Here is a 22,252-nt window from a genome sequence, read left to right as displayed (position 1 = left end):
CTTCCTACAATCCAGACACCCATCAAAACTTTTCGCAATCTCAGGAAGGCTTTAACTAATGCAAATTACTGGACATTGACACAATGGCTGTCATAGGCAGACCCACCCAAAGAATGTCTCAGAAATCCACACTGGAATCAATGTTACCAGTGAGGTAGTGCGTGATTTTTGGCAGACATTTGGAAAGTAACCACTGTCTCCCGGCTGAAGACGTTGGTAGTTGTTTTCCATAGGAGATGCTTCAGAGAATAAGTATTCAAGGACTTGATGATTTTCAAAAACTGCAAGATTCACCATAAAGAATGCATCCAAGAAAATGGCAAATCAACATTGGCCTCAGTTTAGCACCTTATATCTCAAAGACAACCAAGGACTCTAAAGCATATGTTCTTTGATCTTCCTTTAGATTGGCATCATTCCCCTTCAATTTTTTTATGGTCCCAAGTGATTGCATGATCAATCCTGAAGGGTCACTGGACCTGAAACATTAACTCTGCTTTCTCTCCATAGATGCTGCCAGAGATGCTGAGTTTCTCCAGCAATTTCTGTTTTTGTTTGTTTCAAATCTGCAGCATCCACAGTTCTTTGTTTTATTTCAGAGATAAAACGGTGCTGGTTTCTCTCACTACTACCATTTGTTCAATTGAATTTTATCAATATTGTTAGGCCCCCAATAGTGCTACCACCTTGGACTTTGCTGACTAGATAATAACTCTGGACATGTTTCTCCCGTTTGGTTATTGTGCATACTGATGGTTGCAGATCTGAGGTCTCTCATATGGTATTCAACTTGCCAGCCCTATAACTTCTAGAGTTTAGAAGCATGAAAGAGATCTAACTGAGGTTAGATGCTAAAGAGGATTGACAGAGTAGACATTGAGAGAATATTTCCTTTTGTGCAGCACTCTTGAACAAAAGTTTGTAACTTTAGGATAAGGGGTATCAGATTTAAAACAGAGATGAGGAGAGATTACTTCTTTCAAAGGGTCATGAATCTGTGGAATCCAGAACTGCAGAGTGTGGTGGATATGATGACATTGAGTCAATTTAAGGAGGAGAACGACAGATTTTGAATTTGTAATGAATTGAAGGGATATGGGGAGTGTGCAGGAAAGGGGAGTTGAGACTGAGGTGAGATAGGCCATAATCATATTGCATGGCGGAGCAGGCCTGAGGGTCTGAATTGACTACTCCTGCTCCTATTCTTCTATCTGTGTGAATGAAGAAAGCCCTTTGTGACATTGTACCCAGGGCCTCCACACAACACTCCAACTGTTGACAATTTCTTCCACTTCCAGCTACATCTATTTAGTTTATTCTTCTCCAGCCATCCTCCAAAACAATTTCCTTTGTTTCTCTTTTACTGACTCAATGGAACCTCCACGGCTGGATTAGAGGACTGTGGGATGTATTTGCCTTGGGTTCAAGAGATCTGCTTCTCCTCCTGTGAACCTGGGCTTCCAGCATTAAAGCAGACTCATGCTTTATTTTTATTCCTTCATTGGATGTGGACATTGCTGGCAAAGACTGCATTTGTTGCCCATCCCAAACTATGAGGCTTGCTCAGTCACTTAACAGTCAATCAGATTGCAGTGCATCTGGAGTCACATGTAGGCCGGTCTGCATAAGGACTGCAAATTTCCTTTCAGGAAGGACATTTAGATTAGATTACATTCCCTACAGTATGGAAACAGGCCTTCGGCCCAAAAAGTCCACACCGACCCTCCGAAGAGTAACCCACCCAGACCCATTTCCCTCTGACTAATGCACCTAACACTATGGGCAATTTAGCATGGCCAATTCACCTGACCTGCATATCTTTGGACTGTGGGAGGAAACCCATGCAGACACGGGGAGAATGTGCAAACTCCACACACACAGTCGCCCAAGGCCAGGATCGAACCTGGGACCCTGGTGCTATGATGCAGCAGTGCTAACCACTGAACCACCGTGCTGCCCGTTGTGAACCTGCTGGGATTTTAATAACAATTGATCGCAGTTTCATGGTCACCATTATTAAGACTGCTTTGTATTCATGGACTGAGTTCAAATTACAGCAGTTTCTGCCATAGTGGGATTTGAACACATGTCACCATAGCATTGGCCTTGGGTACTTACACACTGGGTCAAGACAGTGTGGCACTGGGAAAGCACAGCAGGCCAGACAGCATCCGAGGAGCAGGAGAATCGATGTTTCGGGCATAAGCCCTTCATCAGAAATGAGGGCTCATTCTTGATGAAGGGCTTATGCCTGAAATATCAGTTCTCCTACTCCTTGAATGCTGCCTGACCTGCTATGCTTTTCCAACGCCACGCTCTCAACTCTGATCTCCAGCATCTGCAGTCCTCACTTACTCTTATTTACGTGCTGATCTAAGAACATCACCACAATGTCAACATCTCCCCTGGACTTGCACTTTACAGCTCCTGCCTCTATCCCACACTCGCTGCTGCTCATTGGCTGCCAATCCTCATTTCAGCCAATTAGCAGGCCACCTTTGGGCTATGACTACTTCCTCCATACCGTATGAGGGATCAGGACCCAGAAGTGGTCCTGACATTGCATCTCTGACTCGAAATGCAAAATCCTGCCCCTTAGGATTTAAATGTGCTCTGCTCTCTGTATATGGACACGATTATGGTCCATCTCTCGAAACTCCCACTGGTAGAATTGGCTGTTTAATCTGACTCTCTAGGAGATTAAATGGTTTGAATATAATGACAGAATTGCATTTGTTCTTTAAAAAGGGAGGACTGATGAGTTTAGTAGGTTTATCCAGTTGGAGGAGAAAGTGAGGACTGCAGATGCTGGAGATCAGAGCTGAAAATGTGTTGCTGGAAAAGCGCAGCAGGTCAGGCAGCATCCAAGGAACAGGAGAATCGATGTTTTGGGCATAAGCCCTTCTTCAGGAAAGGTTTATCCAGTTGCCAGTTTGCCCCGACAAACACAATATATCAAAAATACCATTTGCCCATTACGCACACATTTTATTTTTATTGTGAAGCATATGCTGACTGGGAAAGATAATTTCATTTGATCTTTTAAAAGTTATCTACAATTTTTTTTCCACGTTGTCTAGGTTTGAGACTCAGCACATTCGCATAAACAAACACAGCTTCTATTTTTAACAGTACTACATGAAACAATGATGTAGATTAATGTATCTTGTATATTGCGGTGTTAGTCCTGAAGAATGTAACAAAGGGAAAGGAGAACTCAGCTCACAATGTTGCTCAAATTCTGTTCCATTGCCAGGAAATCTGGCAAACATCAAAATGCCCTTCATTCTGAGACATCAGTCCGATCAATTTGGTAACTAAAGTATTCCATCACGCATAACAATTCTTGAGATTACAAGCCAAAATTTTTTTTTTTTTGTAGAAATATCGGGCATTCTTAACCTAATCAGGAGCAGCAGCTCTGAGACAGTAGTGTCTGTTAGTATTGTTGTATTTTATATTTTTAAGGTGAGAGAAGAAAGATTTAAAAGTGACCTGAGGGGCAATGTTTTCCCACAGAGGGTGGTTTGCGTGTGGAGATGCCAGAGGAAGTGGTAGATGCAGGTACAGTTAGAAAATTTAAAAGACATTTGAACAGTTACATAAATAGGAAGTGTTTCGAGAGATATGGGTCAAATGCATGCAAGTGCGACGGATTTATTTCGGATAACTTGATCGGTCTGTTTACAGGCTGTATGACTCTATGACTCTATGAGACTTTCAAATGAGATCCTGTTTGCCCTCTAAGGTCATGAAAATGTCCTACAGTCATTTAAAGATGTAAAGCCAGGAGGACTTTTAATGTTCTGAAGTCAATATATATTATTTGACTAACATGACTCAAAAAAACAACTATCTGTAGTATCGCATTGTTACTTGTGGGAGCATGCTGTGTGTAAATTGCCACACTTAGAGTCATAGAGTCATAGAGATGTACAGCACGGAAACAAATATCTTAAATTAATCTTGTCCCATTTGCGAGCACTTGGCCCATATCCCTTTAAATCCATTTTATTCATATACCCGTCCATTTGCCAGTTAAATGCTGTAATTGTACCAGCCTTCACCACTTCCTCTGGCAGCTCATGCCATACATGCACCACCCTCTGCATGAAAACGTGAGGTCCCTTTTATGTCCTTCCCCTCTCACCCTAAACCTAAGCCCATCTCCTGGAAAAGATCTTGGCTATTTACCCGATTCATGCCCCTCATGTTTTATAAACCTCTATAAGGTCACCCCTCAGTCTCTGATGCTCTAGTGAAAACAGCCCCAACCTGTTCAGCCTCTCCCTTCGCTCAAACCCTCCAACCCTTCCTATATTACAACATGTTGCACACTTCCAAAGGCAATTCATTGACTGTGAAAGGCTCTATACAAATGCAAGTTATTTCTTCTTTCTCATTGAAAGTCAAAATATAAACTACATATATTATTGCTTCTGATATTGCAATTTATAAACTGTTGTCAGATTTGGAAGAAGTGAACTGATGTGTGAGGCAGACCATTGTTGTGAAAGGGAAGTAATTAGTTGTTTTAAAATCTGCCATTCAACCATAGAGTCATAGAGATGTACAGCATGGAAACATACCCTTCGGTCCAACCCATCCATGCCGACCAGATATCCCCACCCAATCTTGTCCTACCTGCCAGCACCCGGCCCATATCCCTCCAAACCCTTCCTATTCATATACCCATCTAGATGCCTTTTAAATGTTGCAATTGTATCAGCCTCCACTACTTCCTCTGGCAGCTCATTCCATACATGTACCACCCTCTGCGTGAAAAAGTTGCCCCTTAGGTCTCTTTTATATCTTTCCCCTCTCACCCTAAACCTATGCCATCTAGTTCGGGACTCCCCGACCCCAGGGAAAAGACTTTGCCTATTTATCCTATCCATGCCCCTCATAATTTTGTAAGCCTCTTTAAGGTCACCCCTCAACCTCTGACACTCCAGGGAAAACAGCCCCAGCCTGTTCAGCCTCTCCCTATAGCTCAAATCCTCCAACCCTGGCAACATCCTTGTACATCTTTTCTGAACCTTTTCAAGTTTCACAATATCTTTCTGATAGGAAAGAGATCAGAATTGCACGCAATATTCCAAAAGTGGCCTAACCAATGTCCTGTACAGCCACAACATGACCTCCCAACTCCTGTACTCAATACTCTGACCAATAAAGGAAAGCATACCAAACACCTTCTTCACTATCCTATCTACCTGCAACACCACTTTCAAGGAGCTATGAACCTGCACTCCAAGGTCTCTTTGTTCAGGAACAATCCCCAGGATCTTACCATTAAGCATACAAGTCCTGCTAAGATTTGCTTTCCCAAAATGCAGCGTCTCACATTTATCTGAATTAAACTCCTCCTTCCAAATTTAATCTTATATAGACAATAGACAGTAGACAATAGGTGCAGGAGTAGGCCATTCTGCCCTTCGAGCCTGCACCACCATTCATTATGATCATGGCTCATCAGCCTCAATCAGTATCCTGTTCCTGCCTTATCTCCATAACCCTTGATTCCACTATCCTTGAGAGCTTTATCCAACTCTTTCTTAAACAAATCCAAAGACTGGGCCTCCACTGCCTTCTGGGGCAGAGCATTCCACACACCCACCACTCTCTGGGTGAAGAAGTTTCTCCTCATCTCTGTCCTAAATGGCTACCCCTTATTTTTAAGCTGTGTCCTCTGGTTCGGAACTCACCCATCAGCGGAAACATGTTTCCTGACTCCAGAGTGTCCAATCCTTTAATAATCTTATATGTCTCAATCAGATCCCCTCTCGGTCTTCTAAACTCAAGGGTATGCAAGCCCTTTCAACATAAGATAGTCCCGCCATTCCAGGAATTGACCTCGTGAACCTACGCTGCACTCCCTCAATAGCCAGAATGTCTTTCCTCAAATTTGGAGACTAGAACTGCACACAATATTCCAGGTGTGGTCTCACCAGGTCCCTGTACAGCTGCAGAAGAACTTCTTTGCTTCTATACTCAATCCGTCTTGTTATGAAGGCCAGCATGCTATGAGCCTTCTTCACTGCCCGCTGTACCTGCTTGCTTGTCTTCATTGACTGGTGTACAAGAACACCCAGATCTCTTTGTACTGCCCCTTTACCTAAACTGATTCCATTTAGGTAGTTATCTGCCTTCCTGTTCTTGCAACCAAAGTCGATAACCATACACTTATCCGCATTAAGCTGCATCTGCCATGCATCTGACCACTCACCTAAACTGTCCAGGTCGCCCTGTAATCTCCTAACATCCTCCTCACATTTCACCCTGCCACCCAGCTTTGTATCATCAACAAAAATGCTAATGGTCTATTAATACCATCTTCTATATCATTAATATATATTGTAAAAAGCTGCGGTCCCAGCACTGATCCCTGCGGTACCCCACTGGTCACCACCTGCCATTCCAAAAGGGAGCTGTTTATCACTACTCTTTGTTTCCTATCAGCTAACCAATTTTTAATCCAAGTCAGTACTTTGCCCCCAATACCATGCACCCTAATTTTGCTCACTAACCTCCTATGTGGGACTTTATCAAAGACTTTCTGAAAGTCCAGGTACACTACATCCACTGGATCTCCCTTGTCCATCTTCAGAGTTACATCCTCAAAGAAATTCCAGAAGATTAGTCAAGCATGATTTCCCCTTCATAAATCCATGCTGACTCTGACCTATTCTGTAATTGACTTCAGCACCTTTCCCACCACTGAGGTCAGACTAACTGGTCTATAATTTCCTGCTTTGTCTCTCGCTCCTTTCTTAAAAAGTGGTACAACATTAAAATATATTTGGATAAGATGAAGGAAACTGGCATAAGAATTTGTTTTTTGACAAGCAGAGTAATAGTAGTTATGAAGATTTCCACCAATGATGTCGCCAGAGGCACTATGACAGGATATCTTCACAGACAAAACTGATTATCTACATAAAATACGATAAACCAGGGTATTTCTCAATTCAATGAGAGTCAGAAAAGCCAAAAGTACAAACTACTTAGAAAATGAAAAAACATTAACCGCTATTGCTAACAACACCTTGACATTTACCCGCCAATGCAGAGTGTCTCTAAAAAATAAATGTCACGATATACTTTAAACTTTTAACATTGAATGGTGGAAAGAGACTGCAATTCGATGAACCAGGCAGAAAACTGACAAAGGAATATTGTTCTTCGAGTTTAAGAAAAACTGTGGAAAGTGAACCATTAAAGCTGGACAGAGCTCTGAGCCAGGCCCTAACCAGTGAACCTTTCGCTGATTTGAAATAAAATCACGCATTGCTGGCTTGAAATTATTATTACAAGGCAGAGGCATGGTGTGCATCCAAAAGAAAGCAGGGTGCTTTGTTAAAGTGCTCAGTGGAGCAGTGAGAAGTACATCTCTCTGAACATCTCAACATGTGAACAGTGCCTGAACATGTCCCTCCTTTACTTGTGATTTGGCTGCTTTGTGAAACTTGCTGCCAATAATAATAAAGCCGACACTCACATTGACCTGCTTTTTATCCTCGGGGCTGAAGTTTTTACTTTGTACTGTTCCTAAGCCAACACCATGGGATTCTGTGTTTTTCAAAAGCTTTGGCTGGGCCTGTCTGTTTGGTACTACCAAATATTTTCAAACGCCTCTTATTTCGAAGTGCTGATTGAAAGCTACAAGAAAAGTGCTCCAGTGATGTGACTTAACTTTAAATGACCTATTACCTTGATTAAGGAACATTGTTATGCTCAGATCAATGGCAAAATTGGTGACTGATTGGTTGTACTTTTCATGGCTCATAACCATGTATTTTCATTTGCCACTGCAAGAATTAAAGAAAGCAGCCTGTGTCTCCAGTCACATTTCTAGCCTGCTCCAGGATTTATCCTGACTATAAAGTCAGTGAGAGAAATCATTTTTCTTCAAATAGTTTAGAGAATACTATAAATGCTGCAAAGATTAACCCTCATAGAGATATTATTTCGAGACTTCAGCTCCATTGGTAATATATTGTTGCCTTCTGCAATTAATGAGACTACTCCCAGCTCAAAACCATGGGTGGAAGAGGTTGGAAAGGGGATGTTTGTTGATACAGGATTGCCAAATGAATCCAATTCAGCATGTTTAAAATGATGTGCTCTGCATAGTGGTTTACCTATTGCAGAATGCATGCAGAAACTTGCATTCCTAGTTAAGAACCCAACGACGGGGGCTGGTGAAGAATAATTTAAACAGAATGGTCATAAATGCCCTATATCTCATCACAGCTTTAACCTCCACCAGCTCCTGTCACAGTTTTTACTTTTGCATGCACATCTAAAGAATCATACAGCGAGGTTGCAAAAAGGTGGCACGGTGGCACAGTGGTTAGCACTGCTGCCTCACAGCGCCGGAGACCCGGGTTCAATTCCTGCCTCAGGCGACTCTCTGTGTGGAGTTTGCACGTTCTCCACGTGTCTGCGTGGGTTTCCTCCGGGTGCTCCGGTTTCCTCCCACATTCCAAAGATATGCAGGTCAGGTGAATTGGCCATGCTAAATTGTCCGTAGTGTTAGGTAAGGGGTAGATGTAGGGGTATGGGTGGGTTGCGCTTCGGCGGGGCAGTGTGGACTTGTTGGGCCGAAGGGCCTGTTTCCACACTGTAAGTAATCTAAAAAAAAAAGGTGATATCTCTTGATAGCTTCATAAAGAACTCGGAAATTGACCTCCCATTAGGTTATTCATCAACCATTCTGCAGCTCTGGAGCATGGCTGAGATTCAACTTCAGTATAGATCCTGAAATCTTCCCCTTTTGGAGAATTATCAATAGTTACAAGGTGAAATTCATCATCGATAGTATGTCTGCACTCAAACATGACAAAAACTGGTATCTTGTTGAAAGCGATATTAGTGTTGTTCGGTTGCTGATTTAAAGTCCATGTGTGGACAGATTGACAAAATCCTTATCAAGGTGATGTTTTATAATATATTGAGCACAGGGACAAGCAAAATAAGAGAGTTTTATTTGTTATTCAGTTGTTAACATTTGCATCTATTTTAAGAAGAAATAACTAATCACTTATTAAATTAAATGTGACTCTTAGCAGAACTCCCCATGGTGCCCTTGACATGATGTCCAAACAAGCAGTAGTCTCATTTATACTCTGCATGAGATTTCTGGGAATAATTCCAAACCTGCTGAAGGAGATTAAATGCACTGAATAACAGGTTCATAGAAATGCTTTCTTCTGCTGAGAGAATCAAGCTGTTTTTCTGTTTTAACTGGTGTTTTTGGCTTTACCGTTTCACAGTTACTAAACCCATTCATTGTACTGGCTCCAACATAGCGTCTGCACCTGAAATGCCTGCTGGTGCCTCCTAACATGAGGCTTTAGGATACTTCTCATTTACTTGGTATTGCTTCTTTGATGTTGGCATTGTGATAGCTTTCATACTAATGATTGTGCTCAGTAATAACTAAGCTTGTTGTTACTTACACACATTTCCCAGCCAGGGGCAGTAGTTTACTTTTGATGCTGTGTTCCTTGAAGACACATTTTCCTCCCTTCCTTCTTTCAATGTATATTTCTAGCTATATTTTCCCCTTTCCTTTCTCATGGGGCCCCAGTATTGCCATCTCCAAACCTGCACTAACATTATTTTTTGAAAAGGTTACTGGAGAGTTGTGAATGGCACAGGAGGTAATCTGCTCCTAATTTTTCCTTTCCTGAGCCTTCAGATATCCCAGTTTGATTAGAATCACTCTCGTGTCTCCATTACCTTAAGTGCAATCAGTGTGAGTAGTGTATCATTTTACTTTTGAAATGGACTTTTCACTGTCACTTCATTGCTCATGTCACAGCACCAATTGCCCTTCAAAAAGTACTTCATTGGTTGTAAAGCAATTTGGGACACACTGAGATCATGAGAGGTGCTATTGAAATGTAAATTTATCTTTCGAACTTTCATGTTTGTTAGTATTCTGCACCATAATCGTTGTCAAAGGGGCAGAGGAATATTCTCTTTTCAAGATGTCATTTTAACCTGAATAGTAATTTGTCCTCTGTTTCTTTTTTAAAAAACTGGTCCTTCTTCCTGTCATTCAGGTGGAGTTCATTGTCTTCTCAAGCACTTGCACAGACAGGCCAAATCCTAAACTCCTTAAGAGTGTAGAAGGCAGGAGCAGATATCAGCCACTCACCCTTTCAGCCAGCTTAACTGTTCAAAAGCTCTTGGCTGATCTTCTACTTTAATGCTATTCTCCTGTACTATCCTGGTACCCCTTGATGTTTTCAAACCATGTATGAGGAATGGGAGAAAGTGAGGACTGCAGATGCTGAAGATCAGAGTCAGTGTGGCGTTGGAAAAGCACAGCAGGTCAGGCAGCATCCGAGGATGAGGAGAATCGATGTTTCGGGCATAAGCCCTTCATCAGGAAGGGCTCATTTTCTAGCACCACACTCTCGACCCATGTGTGAGGAATCACAGCTTTGCCAGGATAATCATGTGTACAGGATTCTAAATCATTGGAATACATTTCGGTTACTATGGAAGCTTTACGACCTGACCTCAGGCAATGTTCCCCAAGTTATTACAGTTCCAGGTAGGATACCCCAAATTGTCAAACACCTGAGTGATGAACTGGCTCCTCTTCTTTGTTCATCTGCCCTCTCAGCTGGTTGGACCAAGGCTAATTCGCAAAGGATCCCCTTCCTTGTGAATATCTTTCACCTAGACTAAGTTAATTAATGTTTTAAAATGAGCCAATTCGGCTTTCTTAAGGTAACAAAAGAGTGCGTTTGTAGCTACTAAATGCAAGAAGGAATAACAATACAACGCACATGCACAGATTAGAAATGAGAAACAAATTCAAAAAAGGAGAAAGTTAAAGATATACAGATTAGTTTCTATGGATTATTTGTGAAGAGTAAATAGTAGAATATTGATACTTGAACAGTCCGTATTGGGACTCCTGGTCATGCAGATTAGTTGAAATTCTTTTGTCCTGTTTCTTTTTGAAGGATTACTGGTTTGCTGCAAACTAGTATTCAGAATATGATAGTAGTTTACCTGCAATGCAGGGGTGGATAGTAGGTGACTCTCTGACTATAACCTTCACAGCACACCGGTGCTCAAACCCAGATGAGCATGCATGAGTACCTCAGCTCACTAGCACATCTTCCCCTAGCACACACAGGCAAGGATTTTATATTTTTATTTAATTTTCCAGAGCTTGTCATTCTATAGCTTGTGATTTGTCTTCTGTACGTTCCCCTGATAAGTCCAATGTCTTAAAGTTAATGGCTGGATATTATGATATTTTATACCGAATAAGAGGTGAGCAAAATTGGTGCTATTTTCACCAGTGCAGAAGATTTGATTGAGGCCTCTAATAAAATAATTTGGGAAAATATGAATCTACTTGTCAGAGAAATGATAATTTGAGAGTATAGATATCAATTTATTACCAAAAGACTGAAGGGATTGTTCAGGAATGATTTGGAGATGCCGGTGTTGGACGGGGGTGTACAAAGTTAAAAATCACTCAACACCAGGTTCATCACAAATCATCACAACCACCTGATGAAGGAGCGTTGCTCCGAAAGCTAGTGCATTTCCAATTAAACCTGTTGGACTATAACCTGGTGTTGTGTGATTTTTAACAGTGTTCAGAAAGATTCTGTTTGTGAAAAGGGTGGTAAGGATGTGGTATACCTTATCAGAAACAATAAAGGAAGTAAATCCACATTCTCATTTAAAAGATAAATTAAGTGAAAAAAAATGGAAATAGAATGGGGAAAGGATATGGGAATGGTTCTAAGTGGATAAGTCATTTTAAAGACTTTCTGAAGACATGGTGAACAAATAATTTTCCCATCTGTGCTATGAGATAATTTGGTTCTCTAGTTAATAGGTCAAATTTCAGAATTCTTATAACACTTTGTCAAACATAAACATGGAAATCTGGTTTTACAGCTCTTGTACCTTTGCCCCAAAAGTGCAAATAGTCTATTTGTTTGTCACTTTATCTCATTTGCTTGGGAGGGTATTTACTGAAATGTATCACTTGTAAACTGCACACGAGAATCATCTGCAGCCCTGTGTGAGTGAATTGGCCTGAACAATGTCAACAACCATTACAGTTAAAACACTGACAGATTCCTGGAGACTCTCTCCCACCTCAATAAACAAATCCGCTCTTTTACTCTTGCAGCTGTCTTGTATGTAATGTGGGATGTAGGTATTGCCTGGCTGATTTGCATTGTTTGGAGAAACTCCTTACATTGTCTGACCTAGCAAAGAAAGGACAAGGGGCGAGATCATAAAATTGGTGAAAGCTTTGCAATCTCTGTAGCCTGCATCCTCTGTTTCTTTACCCACTGTCTACCGAGCACAATTTTTAACATTGGGGACTTATTAGTGTCTCACACAGATGAGTTTGCCATACCACTCTAACCCTTTGTTCGCTTTAGCAAGTATAAGGCAGAAGAGACACCATCAGACTATTTCTCATTGGATGAAGTGTGGTTGCCATGTTATCACTTTCAGTGCCCTTGACTAATGTGTTCTCATGCAAAATAACCTTTACTTATACTGCAAAGATACTGGCATGATTCTAGTTGTTTGAATTTTTTGGTCATTTCAGGTTAAATTCGATCTTGCTCAGCTCACACTCCCATGCCCAGATGTATATTGAGTCAATTGCTTTCTCCCTGTATGCTTTCTCTATTCTTAGATTTATTACAGTGTGCCTTCTTACATCAGATATTGTGAAACTTTGGTCTAGTTTAGGTCAGTGAAGACCTGCTCATGCATAACACTACCAGTCTATGCCTTTGTTGGTCATTAGTCTTTTGACTCTTTCTTAACCTTAATCTGGCTACTATGGTACTCATTTAAAAACTGATAGAACTGCAGATGCTGTAGATCAGAAACAAAAACAGAAATTGCTGGAAAAGCTCAGCAGGACTGGCAGCATCTGTGAAGAGAAATCAAAGTTAACGTCTCAGGTCTCGAGACCCTTCCTCAGAACCGAGGCATTCTGATGAACAGAGTTCTGGTGAAGGTTCAGTGGACCTGAAATGTTAACTTTGATTTCTCTTCAGATGCTGCCAGTCCTCCTGAGCTTTTCCAGCAAGTCCCGTCCCTATAGTACTCTTACTGGCTACTATTAAGACTTAAATCAATCTTCAATGATATACAATACAACTACAACTCCTACTTCTCAAGTCCAAAACAGCTGTTCTAGCCATGCCTTAGCCAAGGATGGCCATCCTATTCTAAATTAAAGTGCCTCTAATGTAGGCACATCCACTATTTATAAATTAATTGCTCTGAACTCAGATGCATGAGGACAGACTAGACTCAAACCATTCATTTATCACTTTTTGTTATGATCAGGTGCAAGTTCTCTGCCTTTGATGTAAACAATCAGCTCAAAATGAATTTCTCAAGACTCTTGATCATTCCCCATTACTCTTGGATTCCATTTTTATATTGCTTGCTTTTTATGGTTCCAGGTTGTAACATTTACTAGGTAAAAACAATGACTGCAGCTGCTGAAAACCAAATACTGGATTAGTGGTGCTGGAAGAGCACAGCAGTTCAGGCAGCATCCAACGAGCAGCGAAATCGACGTTTCGGGCAAAAGTTTGCCCGAAACGTCGATTTCGCTGCTCGTTGGATGCTGCCTGAACTGCTGTGCTCTTCCAGCACCACTAATCCTGTAACATTTACTAGCCCAGGAATTATCTCTGTGATCATCCAGGCTGTAAAACATTCAGTGGATCACTCAGTTAGGTGAAATATTTTCTGAATTATTGGGCAAGATTCTGTTTTCCCAATCTCATGTCAACTCTTGGTAGTCAATGAGGTTGCCAAATGACAGGTTTGCTTGACTATCTGACTTTTTAAACCTCTACTCAAGGAACTAAAATCAGCATCTTATCTTTTAACTGTGACTCACATACTTTATTCCATTATTCTCTTCCAACATCTATAATTTACCTGTTAACATCTCCCTGTAACTGGGCTTTCCAGAACAGTTTACATTTACCTCTAGTCTCTCCAGTATCTGTTCAAAATTACAAGAATTGTATGTTTACTACATTATAATCTACATAGAACGCAGGAAATACTTTAACTACAAAAATACCCCATCAATGTTTCCTTTCACACCTTTTTCCGTTTCTTCATACTAATTTCATAAGGCTTTTGAATTGCTATGAAACCAACTCATCCATTTCCTTAAAGTTTGCAAACATATTTATTTTGGTTAGTTTAGCTTACAATCACTATTGGTCTCAGGGTTATTATGGCTTTCACTACCAATTCTTATTCTCGCTGTACTGTCACAGTAATTTCTGATCTTCTTCCTTGACTATGCTTCATTTTTTTTCTCATCTATCACCTGTCAACACAGTTTCATTCTAACTTGGTAAAAAGCTTTTCCTTCTGCCACATGTGTCAAATGTAACTTGCTGTCCACATTTTGTTACTGTTCTGCATTTTCTGTAAGTAATGCTAACTTCATCATTAGTTTGTAAATAATATTTCTCCAACTTTAACTGCCAGAATTTGGAGCAATTGAATTTGCTAATTGCTCCAACTTTTGACCAGCAACCACAACTGTGAAGAACTCATTCAGAATGTATACGTATGATTTGCCACAGAAGCAATGTGCTGAGCCTAGAGAGCTGGCTGAAGCCAATTTTTGTTTACACAGGCTTTAAGAAAGATGGGCGAGTGTGGTTTGCAGTATCAGTCACTGACTGAGGCTCACTTTGGGTAACAAATGCTATACCTCTCATAGCTTAAGGTGATGCTTGTAGGCTCAAACAGGTGAGTAATTGGACATCACATACCGGATGGTTGTGAAAAGTATGGTCTGTTCACTAAGCTCAGGTGTACAAGTCTTCAAGTAGCACATTTTAAAATGCATGTGCCTTCAGATGACTCCTGTGGATTTTTCTCACCTGATTTAGGTTTGGATGAAACTGGGCGAAACAGTCTTATGCAGCCTCAGAAGACACAACACATGGCTTTGATGTAACCAGTGCTTCAGCAGATGAAATAAGCACCGTAGCTCCTAAAAGCAGACTCTATTGGATTATAAGAAAGACAGAAAGTGCTGGAAAAACTCAGTGGACCTGGCAACATCTGTGAAGAGAGAAACAGAGTTAACATTTTGAGTTAAGCATGACTTCTTCACTGCTCCTCGGATGCTGCCTGAACTGCTGTGCTCTTCCAGCACCACTAATCCAGAATTTTTCACTATTGACCAAGCATGGAAAATGTTGTGATTTGGAGATGCCGGTGTCGGACTTGGGTGTACAAAGTTAAAAATCACACAACACCAGGTTATAGTCCAATAGGTTTAATTGGAAGCACTAGCTTTCGGAGAACTGTTCCATCATCAGGTGGTTGATGAAGGAGCAGCGCTCCAAAAGCAAGTGGTTCCAATTAAACCTGTTGGACTATAACCTGGTGTTGTGTGATTTTTAACTTGGAAAATGTTGGGTTTTTTATGCTGTAGGCAGAGGAACATGAGGAGCAAGTAGAATAATTTATGAACGTACCCAGAGCATAAGCGATCATGTTGATCCTTTGCTCTGGGCACTGCCTTTGTCTTTTGTCTTATATTCTGGGTACTGTTCCACTTGCTCTCCTCCCCTTCTGTCTACAATGTTTTTCAGCTCCTTTCAGTTCTGAAGAAGAGTCTAACTGGACTCATAACGCGAACTCTATTTCTCTCTTCATGGCTGCTGTCAGACCTGTTGATTTTCTCTAATACACTCCATTTTGTTTTAGATTTCCAGCATCTGCAGTATTTTATTTTTATCCATTGGATTATAGCTCAGTACAGTATTGAAGGTAAAAAATTTGGATTTGTTTTAAAGTAGGAGAAAGTGCTGGAAGTTCAGAGTGGAAAAGTGTGGCACTGGAAAAGCACAGTAAGTCAGGCAGCATCCAGATGTTCTTCCAGCGCCACACTTTTCGATTCGTTTTTGAGTGCCTGACAGGACCAGCAGCCAGGGTGCCAATGTATACACAGAAAAATGATGCAGGGTGACCCGATTAAGAAATGGGTGCCACACAAACAATGCAGAGGGTAACCTAATTAATAAGCAGGGAATGCCATTGTCACCTCACCTGATGGCCCCCAAACCACATCAATTCACCCCTGTAAATCTTTTATGGATTTTTACAGTCTCCAGAAGGACAATACCAAGTCTCTGCATTGCAATTACTGTACAGGACACAATTATCAGCCATCAGAGACCATTGTGCTGCAGCCTTTGCCTACTTAATACCATTAGGTTGTAGCTGATAATGAAAACAAACATAAATTCTGCTCATTTCAACCTCAGTGGAGAAGGACCAGGACTGCCCAGCATTGGTCCCTATGTGCATAATAAAGACACAACTTGACAATTGCAATTGGACTCCAAGTGATGGAATTTTAATATAGAGTATTTCTCAGACCTTTCAATATTGACTAGAGATTTTGGATAAGAATAGACTGTTCTTTGATAAGGTGACCAAAAGGTGGATGAGGGTAAAGTGGATGATGTGGTGGATACGGATTTCAGTAAGGTGTTTGATAAGGTTCCCTACAGGAGGCTATTGCACAAAATATGGAGGCACATGGGATTGAGGGTGATTTAGCTGTTTGGATCAGAAATTGGCTAGCTGAAAGAAGACAGAGGGTAGTGGTTGATGGGAAATATTCATCCTAGAGTTCAGTTACTTGTGGTGTACGGCAAGGATCTGTTTTGGGGCCACTGCTGTTTGTCATTTTTATAAATTACCTGGATGAGGACTTAGTGGGATGGATTAGTAAATTTGTGGATAGCAGTAAGGCCGGTAGAGTTGTGCATAGTGATGAAGGATGTTGTAGCTTACAAAGTGACATAGGTAAGCTCCAGAGCTGGGCTGAGTGGTGGCAAATGGAGTTTAATGTGAAAAAATGTGAGGTGATTCATTCTGAATGGAGTAACAGGAATGCAGAGTCTTGGGCTAATGGTAAGATTCTTGGTAGTCTGGATGAGCAGAGAGATCTTGGTGTCCATGTACATAGATCCCTGAAAGTTGCCACCCAGGTTGATAGGTTGTTAAGAAGGCATGTGGTGTGTTAGCTTTTATTAGTAGAGGGATTGAGTTTCAAACCATGAGGTCATGCTGCAGCTGTAGAAAATTCTGGTGCGGCCGCACTTGGAGTATTGCATACAATTCTGGTCACTGCATTATAGGAAGGATGTGGAAGCGTTGGAAAGGGTTCAGACATGATTTACTAGGATGTTGCCTGGTTTGCAGAGAAGGTCTTATGAGAAAAGGCTGAGGGATTTGAGGCATATAAGGTAATCAGAGGGTTAGATAGGGTGACCAATGAGAGCCTTTTTCCTCGAATGGTGATGGCTAGCATGAGGAGACATAGCTTTAAACTGAGGAGTGATAGATATAGGACAGATGTCAGAGGTAGTTTTGTTACTCAGAGAGTAGTAGTGGCATGGAATGGCCTGTCGGCAGCAGTTGTAGGCTCACCAACTTTAAGGGCATTTAAATAGCCATTGGATAGACATATGGATGAAAATGGAATAGTGTAGGTTAGAAGGGCTTCAGATTGGTCCCACAGGTCAGTGCAACATCGAGGGCCAAGGGACTTGTACTGTGCTGTAGTGTTCTATGCTCTATGTTCTATTCAACCACTCCAGCCTGATACTCCACTAAACCTGAATACGGCTGATTTGTATCTCAGCGATCAATATTTACATTTGTGAATTGTGATATTGTTTCAAGATTGTGATTCAATATTGTCTGTGTGCCGTGAACTCTAGTCACCTGGTTGCCGATGTCACAAAGCTGTAGCCTTTGGTTTTCTCCAACTAGCAAAGGTTACAAATTGTGATTAATATGTTTTATGTCAAAGAGACAAAATAGACTGACAGTCCAATTTTCAGACCATGATTTGCAAACTACTGTACCTTGAGTAAAAAACTAGCTTTTGATAGAAACTGGTTAATCTGCAACTTGCATACTAATGTCCCTGCAAACAATATAACTGCAAAAAATATCTTTATGTTAGATCCACATTCACAGAGGGCAAATTTTAATATACTAGGGTAAGGATGCCACAGCTTATTTAAAGAAAAGCACAAATGATTTAAACAGCTGAACATGGAAATATTTATTGCTTCTCAGCGCATTAAATGGTTGAGTGCAAGGAAACTTTCCAGAGCCCAGATATTTTTTTGTTTTTTTTTGTTTAAGTTTCCCTTTCTCTGCCAGACACAGCTTCATAATAAATGCATCTTTTCATTGACCATGTCCCTAATGGAAATGTTATATTCTACAAATGTTCGTGTTGTATCTGGAAAATGCTTAAACTTTGGCAGTGATCACCGCTCAGGAGAGGAGCAAGAAACTTAAGCCAAATACATTGTGAAAAAGAATATTGGCTGTGTAGCAAATGCTGCTGATGGGGTCAGAAACAGAGGTTTTGTACATCTAAAGTAAAACAAGAAACAATATGAGGGATCTCATATGCAGTGTTGGCACAGGAAACTTCCTTGTACTGGTTTAACCCCTGTGTTCTTCGTAAATTTGGGGTCTTTGAAGATGTGTACATGCTTTCTGTTGTCCAACATCTGTGCAATGGATTTTCTCTACATTTCAAAAGTTGAACCTTATCATAAATGCAGAAAATGCTTTGGAAATATTTTCTGAAAACTTATAATGTGTAAACCTAACGTACTTTTTTTTACTATCCTTTCCAATACCTCAGAGCTATCCCGAAGCCTGACTAACCAACAACATCAAATTGCCCTGTTGGTATATTGTCAGCGCAGTGATAATTAGCAGGGACAGAATGAGTGATGGGACAGGCTCTGAAGTGCTGAAAGGGGTGGACTTACAGAGATCTGGTTCTTATTTCCCAGACTTGCCCATTGTGCTGAGGATCAGGCAGATGGGTAAGTACTAAGCAATGTGTCAGGTAGTGGATTCCAGATGGTGAGTTCATCACTTAGGCATGTAATACCCTGATAGGTGGCTTCGTAGGAAGATAGCCTGAAATGTGGGATCGTCCAGAGGTGTATGTGATTAAAGCCTCTGATATAGCCTCACCAACCTAACCTTGAAATGGCAAACATAGCGGAATTTGTCAAAAATAAATTATGCTGTTGCTTATTTGAAAAAGTGATGGGAAAACCAGTTGGGAATAAAGTGCAGAAAAAAACAGTTCATAAGATAGTTAGCAGTGGAAAAACAGAGTTAAAACTGGGTGGAGAAAGAAGGATTTTGCAAAGCTTTAAAATAGTTTGTGCTTAAATATTGAAATTTACTTTTGCTTTGTTGCTAGCACCTAACAGCCCTGAATGTTTACCCACTGCTGTGTGTAAATATTGAAGGCTGGACTAAATGACGGTGCCATGTCATTTATCATTTTATTTCAATATGCTTACTTTAAATGTATCCTTCCAACATCTACTCCAAATGATGGAGATAAGTGGTTAGGCATTAAAGTAGATGGGATCTGGCCCATTTTCTTACCAGGAATATGATGTAATCATGGGGTGGTGCTAGGTGGGAAATCTAAGCATTTGCCTTTACAGATGAAGAATAGCAGCTGCAGGACCATATGCTGCACATTTTTGCTGTGACTATTTCTTATGTACCAAGTTTATACAAATTTGTAACCATGCCTGACAGAACTCGGCTTGAACGTGTTTCTTTAAGGAAACTGTTTATAAATGTGTGCTATGTTTTTTGTGTAAATTTCTTTTGGTCCATCAAGCTGTTCAATGAACTGCCCTCCTAATCTGGGTAATGTAAAGTTCAGAAAAAAAACACTGCCAGTGTAGGGAATACTAATCGGTGGGGTGCGTTGTTGAGGGAATGGTGAGGAAGGATAGGGTCCTGGTGGGTGGGGAGAGGGGGCTTTGTGGGGGAATGAGGCTGTTATGCACAGCAAATGGCACAATGTAAGAGGTAGTCAATGCACTTTCAAAAATGATTAGTATTATTGGAATGCTTTCCCTGCAAAGCAGCTGTTTAACTGATCTATACAATGAAAACTGACTTTACACAACTCATTCTATGAGTGATTAGAGGCTGTGGAACTATTAATTCAGAATTAACAATTAGACAGCAGGTGAAATACGCAATGCCATGGGGAGACTGAAAAAGATTGCAAATGCCTTTCACAACCTCAGGACCAGGAGAGAGCACTTTATGGCTGATGAAATAGCGGTCATTGTAGTGTTGTAGGGAACTAAGGCAATCAATTTGTACACAGAAAGCTCTCACAAACACAGTGAGCTAACGGCCAGATAATCCAGATGTTGATTAAGGGCTAAATATTGATCAGGACAGAAGGCTAAAAATTTGCTTATATTTAATAATCAATTTTGCTCCAAAAACTCCTAATCCCTGGAATCATAAATACAGGTACAAACCAATGCAAACTACAAATCTAAACTTTGCCTTTAGGAATGTCCTAGAGCAAAGTCACTCTATTTGTACAGAGCTTTGTCATGAAATATGTTTCACCATTGTGTTGCGGTCTGTAAAAATGTATCATGAGCAGTAGTCATTATTCATCCTGTTACTCACTTATCGAAGTTGATTGACCTGATGGATTATTCAAAGAATCAGTTAGACGCCAGTGCTGCCAGGGGAAAGAAAAGAACAATGCTGTTTGATTCCTGTTTCAGTTGCCCAGTCAAGAATCATAGCTGGGCCAACAATAGAGGCTTCAACTCCCTCTCCAATAACTCCCATCCCAGTATGTCGAGAATCAGCAGCAGTATAAAGATTGGAGGAGTTAAATCAGGTAGTTAAGAAGAATGTGCTCATTGACCATGTAGGCATCATTTCCACAGACTTTGCATTCTGTCTTAGGGGAGTGCGAATAGAGTTTTAAGTTGTATTAATTGACTAATTAGAAAACTTTAAAGGCTGAGCTTCAGAAGGGCTTGAAATAAATTTGCTGATGGCTGGGAGCCTTTTTAGCCATCTAGTTAGCATATTGGGAGCAGGGTGGTGTCTGCAGGGATTGTAAAGATCGATTGTCTCTTGAAATGGTTTGAAAGTCATTTTATGCTGCCTGAAAGAAGAAAAGAAGAGAGAATGAATCCTGTTATTATCTGACACAGGTTCTTTGTAACTATGTGTTAACTATTGTGTTGTCTCTATTGGGTGCTAAATTAAACTCTTTTAACAATTTTACATTTTACTTCCAAGTTTTTTTGAAAACTGCTCTACACCCCACACTACCTTTTACTGCATCAATGAAAACACATTATCATCCAGGATTTTCTCATCATAACCCAAGATGATTAGTTTCCAATATTTGAATGCAGATGGAATTCATCTCGTTAAAGTGAAACAAATTATGAATTATTTGTGTCATCTGTAGAGGACAAATAAATATACATTGGAGAAAATACCAGTGGAAGAAAGGTAAATGCTGACAAGATGCAAAAATAAGCTTGAAAGCCCATTGCTTAAGTAAACCTTCCCATTGTATTTAAATACATGAGGTGCCAAATAATGCTGGCAACAAACTTTCATTTGCACAATTCATGATCATGCAACAGTACAATGTGCATGTACATTGCGGTATGAACAATGGCTCCAGAATGGTGATCTGTGGAAAGTCTGCTTGGAACAAGGCCAGTACAACCGACTCCTTTCAGTTATCACTGACTGGGGTGTTACTAACTCCAAGTTTACGCTGATTACAATTGTGTATCTTGCGGTTGTGTTGATCTAAGACAATGGGCACTAAAGACACATTTCTTCTATGTAATTTTGATTTCGATGACTATTTTTATTCAATTGTTTGAAGACATGACATCAGCTTTATGCCAAGTGTCAAACTCCTTTGCCATCTTTAGCAACTTTCACTCAGATTGGTGTTTTTGCAAGTTCCTTGGCTACATGTGAGAGGTTTTGACAATGGGATGGAACTGTTTGACCTTTGATGATTTGATGTAGTTTGTTGGATCTTACTTTTCCAGGATCATGGAATTACGCTACTCTGGGGTTGGGGCTTTGAGACAATTCTGTTGAAGACATGATTATGGGATCTTGCTGCTTGGGAATTGTAGTGCATGAACTCACTGGAATTGTAGACTGTTACTGCTCTCAGAGTTGCTCTACCTCACTCTCTGGTTTCAAACGATGGGACCTCACTTATTTAAGTTGATTTGTGGTATTAAGCTGCAGTCAGGTCCAATGGACAGAACTGAGATCTTCCTGGTCTAGATTGGGAACTTAGCAG

Source organism: Chiloscyllium punctatum, chromosome 37 (genome assembly GCF_047496795.1).
Source record: "Chiloscyllium punctatum isolate Juve2018m chromosome 37, sChiPun1.3, whole genome shotgun sequence".
NCBI lineage: Eukaryota > Metazoa > Chordata > Chondrichthyes > Orectolobiformes > Hemiscylliidae > Chiloscyllium > Chiloscyllium punctatum.
Note: the sequence above shows the minus strand (reverse complement) of the source record.